Here is a 6,000-nt window from a genome sequence, read left to right on the forward strand (position 1 = left end):
CCAAATCCATCTAGTTAAAGAAAACGAGTTGGTTGGTTAGCCAACCAGTTACAGAATATTTACTATTAGCAGAACTGATACCTTTTTTTGAATTTGAAAGTTAACAGTATGGTATAGCATCTAAGAAGTTTAATATTGTTTTATACTACACTAATAGACATGAAGTTACTTGGAACATAAACATAAATTAATTTTCTGTTCTTGGAAGAACATACACTTTTGTACACTTGTAGGCATCCCATTTTAAGAAGAACTAGCTGCGTTGTTTTGCTTTCGTATTAGAGTGGAGAAAATTGAAGTCAGATAGGGATTAGCCAAATATATGAGGTCATGTTAATTTTGTGTCATGAGACAAAATTTAGACATCCAGAGTCAAGTATCTACCAAAAGCTAAACATTTTGGATTCAATGTAAATGGCCTGTATTTAGGAAAGAGCTTCAGCCCTTATGTAAGATTAAAACTCTCTTAAGCATCAAGGATAAGCATAGTAATGGCTATAAAAAAAAGTAAGTCAGAGATTGGTGGAGGTCTGAACCTCAGAAAGTAACCAGCTGGTTAGGGCTCATACCAGGGATAGCTCATACTAAACTCATATTGGTGCAACTAACCTCAGATGTTATTTGCTGGAGGCATGGTAGCCATAAGACATTGGCTGTCCAGCTTCAGGTTGAGTGGAGAAGGAAAGGATGTGCTTAGCTTGAGTGGACTCTATTTGAGTAGGCAAAGGAGAAGAGGAGCTGCACAAATTCCTGAACAAGCAGTTAGTGGGAAGATTCTCGTCTGTGACTTATTCAAGCAGGATTTGTATGACCAAAAAGTCTGATTTCAGATAAATGATTGTTACATTTAAGAGCATTTAGACTAGATGAACATTTAGAAACTGTTCAACTTTATCCCATGATCCCATAGTCAACCTAGAGGTTAGACTGGATCTAGTGATGTTTTTCTAATTTTCCTTATTTTTTTCTTTTTATCCTGAGGACTTTGCCAGTTCTTTAAGACAAATCATTTTCTAAGCACAATCTCCTTTCTCTTTTCTTTTAAAGAAATGCAGAGTGACCTACACTTGGCAAGCAAATGATTTCTGGCACAAGGTAAATTCAGAGAGATTTTGTGAACAATAAAATTCAGCCAGCTGGGAATGAAGAATAATATACTTTATAGAATGCCCAAAAGTCAAATAGAGAAGGAGGTGAAATGGAATAGTCTGTTGTTCTCCTTAACACACAGAGCTGTGCTCGAACAGATATCATAAGGGCAGTGGGTCTGAGAAGATAAGGCTGCTTTCAGTTTCTCCAGCAGTTTCTATTGTGAAAGCAAGGTCAAAAAATGCTAATAAAACAGCAAAAACCTGAGTCAAATAGTATAGATTACGAGGGCCTGTTCCTGGATACTAATTAATGTTATCATAAGAGATGGCTATAATGAGAATATTACCTACTAGTAAATTAATAGGATATGCTGAAACATACCACAGGGGAGGAATTGCCTATGCTAATATCATATAAAAGAGATTGCTACTGGCAAATGATTCATGGTAAAGAGTTTTCGGTATTATGTATAAACTTGAGGAGATATGACTTAAAATGTGCCATGGATCTTTAATTGAGAGAAAATCATTTGTACAGGATAAAAATGTGATGGGAAGCCCATATGTCATTTTTTATTATCTATAACAAGCTTTGATTATGAGCCATTTGAAAATAATATGCTGGTACAAAATTATTTTGCTATAATCAGATTTGTCCAGCAATGTATGTGTCTACATTTGCTACAGAAGTCAACAGGTTATTTGTAAACTTAGTGTTGTCATTTTTCACTCTGGTCTAATTGTTAGCTGCAGTTACATGGAATGTAAACTAGGTTGATTCATTGGTGTAATTCCTGGAAGCTAAGGAAAAAAACCCTATTTCAATGACTTCAGAAGTGAAATTTAACTTTTTAAAATTGTGGATTCATTTTTTACTAGATTTTCCTCAATAGTTGAGAAGTTGTCTTCATAAGATAGATGAAATGAAAAGAATGCAAAAAAAAATGAAAATACAGTAAAAAAGTGAAAATACAGTAGAACCTCTGTAAGTTGACCCCCCAAGGGACTGTAACAAATTGTTCAACATACAGAGGTAGTCAATGTAAGGAAGTAGGCCTGCTGCACTGACACACACATGTACTTTACTTTTTTGTACAGCTTTTATTAAAGAATATCATACAAAATAGAAATAATCAGAAACAGTAAAATCATACATGTAGCATCATACAAAATCAGTACATTTACTGTTTTCTTATGGTTTAATCACTCTTTAAAAAGAAAAGAATCAAATTTGATCTGTTTCTTATTCTTATTACAAATGTAAGTGGAGAAAGCACTCTCAATGCTGGCTATACCACTTAGCATACCTCAGCATTTTCCCCACAGCAAATGAAATAAATTGCATTATCAGATGCCTGACATCCTCTTCTTTTGGAGTTACTGTAATTTCTGTGTCATCCTCATTTGCTTTTTCCACTTCATCTGCTGCTTCATGCACATTTATGCTGGTCTATATGTTGGTCAATATAGTTTGGAAAATTACTTCTGGGTCAGATTCATTACAGGTTGCCACCTCATCATCCATTGCAACAAAACCTTCCAAATCTACTCCTTCAAATTTTACCAATTTACCAATCACCAAGGGCTTTAGTTTCTTTCCACCTGAGCTAATGAAAAGCAGAACTGTGAAACTGAAACTTTCATTGGAAAGTTTTCTGCTCTTACATTTGTTACCTCTTATGATGAGGGTCCTGTCTGGAACTACCTTGAAAAAGAATCTGCAATTGTCAGTGTTAAAGATGTCATGACCTGGGCGGCGCCTGTGGCTCAAGGAGTAGGGCGCCGGTCTCATATGCCAGAGGTGGGCGGGTTCAAACCAGCCCTGGCCAAAAGAAAAAAAAAAAAAAAAAGATGTCATGATCTTTGAAGCCTCTGGTGAATTTTTGATGAACTCTCCATAACTTCTACTGGAACTTCATTGCAATCACCACAGAAGACTTTCTGGGAGATGTTGTGTCTCAGTTTAAATTTCTCCAGCCAACAAACTGATTCTTAGAAATTTGTCACCCTAAATTTCTGTGTAAATTTTTTAGCAGCTTCTTGGACCATTAGCATGGGGATTCAGGCATTAACTTGTTTGTTTGAACAAGCCTAATGTGGCTTTATTGACTTTATCAGGGGAAGTTTTCTTCCTTTCCACTGAGGAAGAAAACTTTTCTTACCATATTTCTTACCATATTTCTTACCATATTTGCTTTTCTTACCATATTTCTCCAAGTACTCATGTCTATGTTTTCAGATATTGCTAACTGTGGTCTTGCTAAGCCCAGAATGTTCCACCATCTTACCTTCACTGATGCTTTCCAGAAAATGTGGATTAATCTTTTTCTTCAATGCCAGCTCTTTGTGTTCTTTCCTTTGGGTCATGATGTCTCAGTTAACTGTAACATTTTCCAGGAATTGTAGGATGTATCTACAATTCAAATCAGTCCTTCACATTGAGAAAATCTTCTGCAGTATGTGATAAACAATAGAATGTTCAATACTTGGTAATAACAAAACATGAATAAATAACTTATGCTAAAGAAAAATTATACTACTAAGGTACAAAGACCACACTTTTTACCCCTTGGTATAAAATGGACTCAACTGATCAAGTTATAGAGTCTAAATTAATAGAGTAGACCCTCTACAGTAACCACCTACCTACATTACTCACCTCCTGAAGTTGACCTGATTTTCATAGATCAGACATGCCCATATCAGTACAGTAGGCCTAGTTCCTCATGTTGACCACCTCCATGTGTTAACCAGTTTGACATGACATCCCTTGGGGTCTCTACTTACAGATGTTTTACTACATTGTGTGTTACAGTCCAAGTGGCCAGAGTACAACTTACAGAGGTGGTCAATATATAAGGTCAGTCTTCCATTGTGATTACATATGGTGCACATCCGGTCTATGAAAATTAGGTCAACTTAAGGAGGTGATTAATGTAAGGAGTTGGTCAACTACAGAGGTTCTACTATACTGAAATGCAGATGCAGCAATTCCCAGAATGTATCTCAGACCTGAAGTGCTAAAGTATACTGAAGTAAATTTATTAATATCTTTCAATGATCATAACCTATTGGATCTATTTAATAGTAATTTAAAAAAGATAGAAGATAATAACCATGTGTTTTTCCATAATCTTCTCATTCTTTCAGATTCCAAACAAATGAGACAGCATCCTTCCTAGTTTTTGTTCTGTTTTTGTTTCTGTACCCTATGTGGCATACTGGTCTACCAGATTCTACATACTATTTTATTGTTGTTGCTTACATGTTTTTTGGTCATTCTTTCAGTCATTATCCTTGGCCTTGTAGTTTCTGTCAGTCATTAAACCTCTTTCTTGACAACTTTGGTCAGCATCTATCTTACCTAGCCTCTTTATAGAATTTGCTTCTGTTGGTCAGTCTCACCAGATCCTATGGCTTCCATACTTACAAGCTCTTGGTTTTCCTTCCATTTACCCCACACTTTTCATTGTCTATATTGGAAGATCTGGTTTTTGCCCACTTTAAAAAATATTGGGTTCTTTATGAATTTTAGTCTTTGCCTCTTTTATATCTACACAATTTCCATGAGTAAACTCCTAAAATCCTGTGTCTTATCTTCAATTATCTGAAGGATACTGACATATCCTACCTTTTTATCTCCAGGTCCAATCTGACCTTAAGACTGGATAAGATTAGATTCACTTGGCCAGGCCTCTGGAATTTCAGACTCCACTTATCTAAAACCAAACATGTCAACTTTTCCACATTTTACATAATCTCTTGGTTCCAGAGCTGAGTAGCTCCATGTTCTACTCAGTTTCCCAGGACCCAAATCTCAGTCATTGTCCTCCCTTTACCATGAAAATTTATTTTCATGAATGATTTATAATATTCTTAATATTCCTTTAATCTTTCTATATATTTTTATGTCCATACTTAAAATTAGCCAGCAGGGTCACTTATGTTATTAGTTATTTTTATAAAATCAATATTCAATTTTATTTATCTTGTATATTAAAGAATAGCGATTTTATTATTTTTGAATTTATTATTTATTTTACCTTTTTTTCCTGGAGAAGGGGGTTACAGCGTCATTTTGGACAGCTAGAATCTTATGTAAGGTGCTTAGCCCATTAAATTTTAGGCTATCTCTTTTTTAATATTTGCTTATAAGTTTGTGCATTTCTTTTTATTTATTTTTACTCAAAAATATTAAGGGAATACAACTGTTTCTGTTACATTAATAGCTTTTATAGTGCTTAAGTCGGGGCTATAAATGTGCTTGTCACCCAAATAGTATTTGTTATGGCTGTTAGAAAAGTTTATAGCCCTTCCTTCCCACTTTTCTTGATTTCCAATGATTTTTACTTCTCTGTGTGCCCATGAGTGATCATCAATTATTTTCAAATTATTAGAGTACATGTGGTATTTGTTTTTCTTTTAGAGATATTTCACTTAGGATAATGGTTTCCAGTTCCATCCAGATTGCCACAAAAGACATTAATTTATTCTTTTTCATGGCTGAGTAATATGACATGGCATATATGACAAGGTATATTTGGCATGGTATATACCACATTTTATTAATCCAGTCACAGATTGATGGGCAATTAGGTTGATTCTACATCTTTGCAATTGTGAATTATGTGGCAATAAACATTTGAGAGAAAATATCTTTTTGACAAAGTTAGTATTTTTCCTTTGGGTAGATATACAGTAGTGGGATTGCTGCATTAAAGAACTACTTTTAATTCTTTGAGAAATCTCCATACTGCTTTTCAGAGAAGCTGTACTACTTTGCGGTTCCACCAACAGCATGAAAGCATTCCTTTGTCTCTGCATCTACACCATCATCATTTGTTTTTAGACTACTCCATTCTAGGAATAATGTGATATATTGTTGTTATTTTAATTTGCATTTTCCTAA

Source organism: Nycticebus coucang, chromosome 8 (genome assembly GCF_027406575.1).
Source record: "Nycticebus coucang isolate mNycCou1 chromosome 8, mNycCou1.pri, whole genome shotgun sequence".
NCBI lineage: Eukaryota > Metazoa > Chordata > Mammalia > Primates > Lorisidae > Nycticebus > Nycticebus coucang.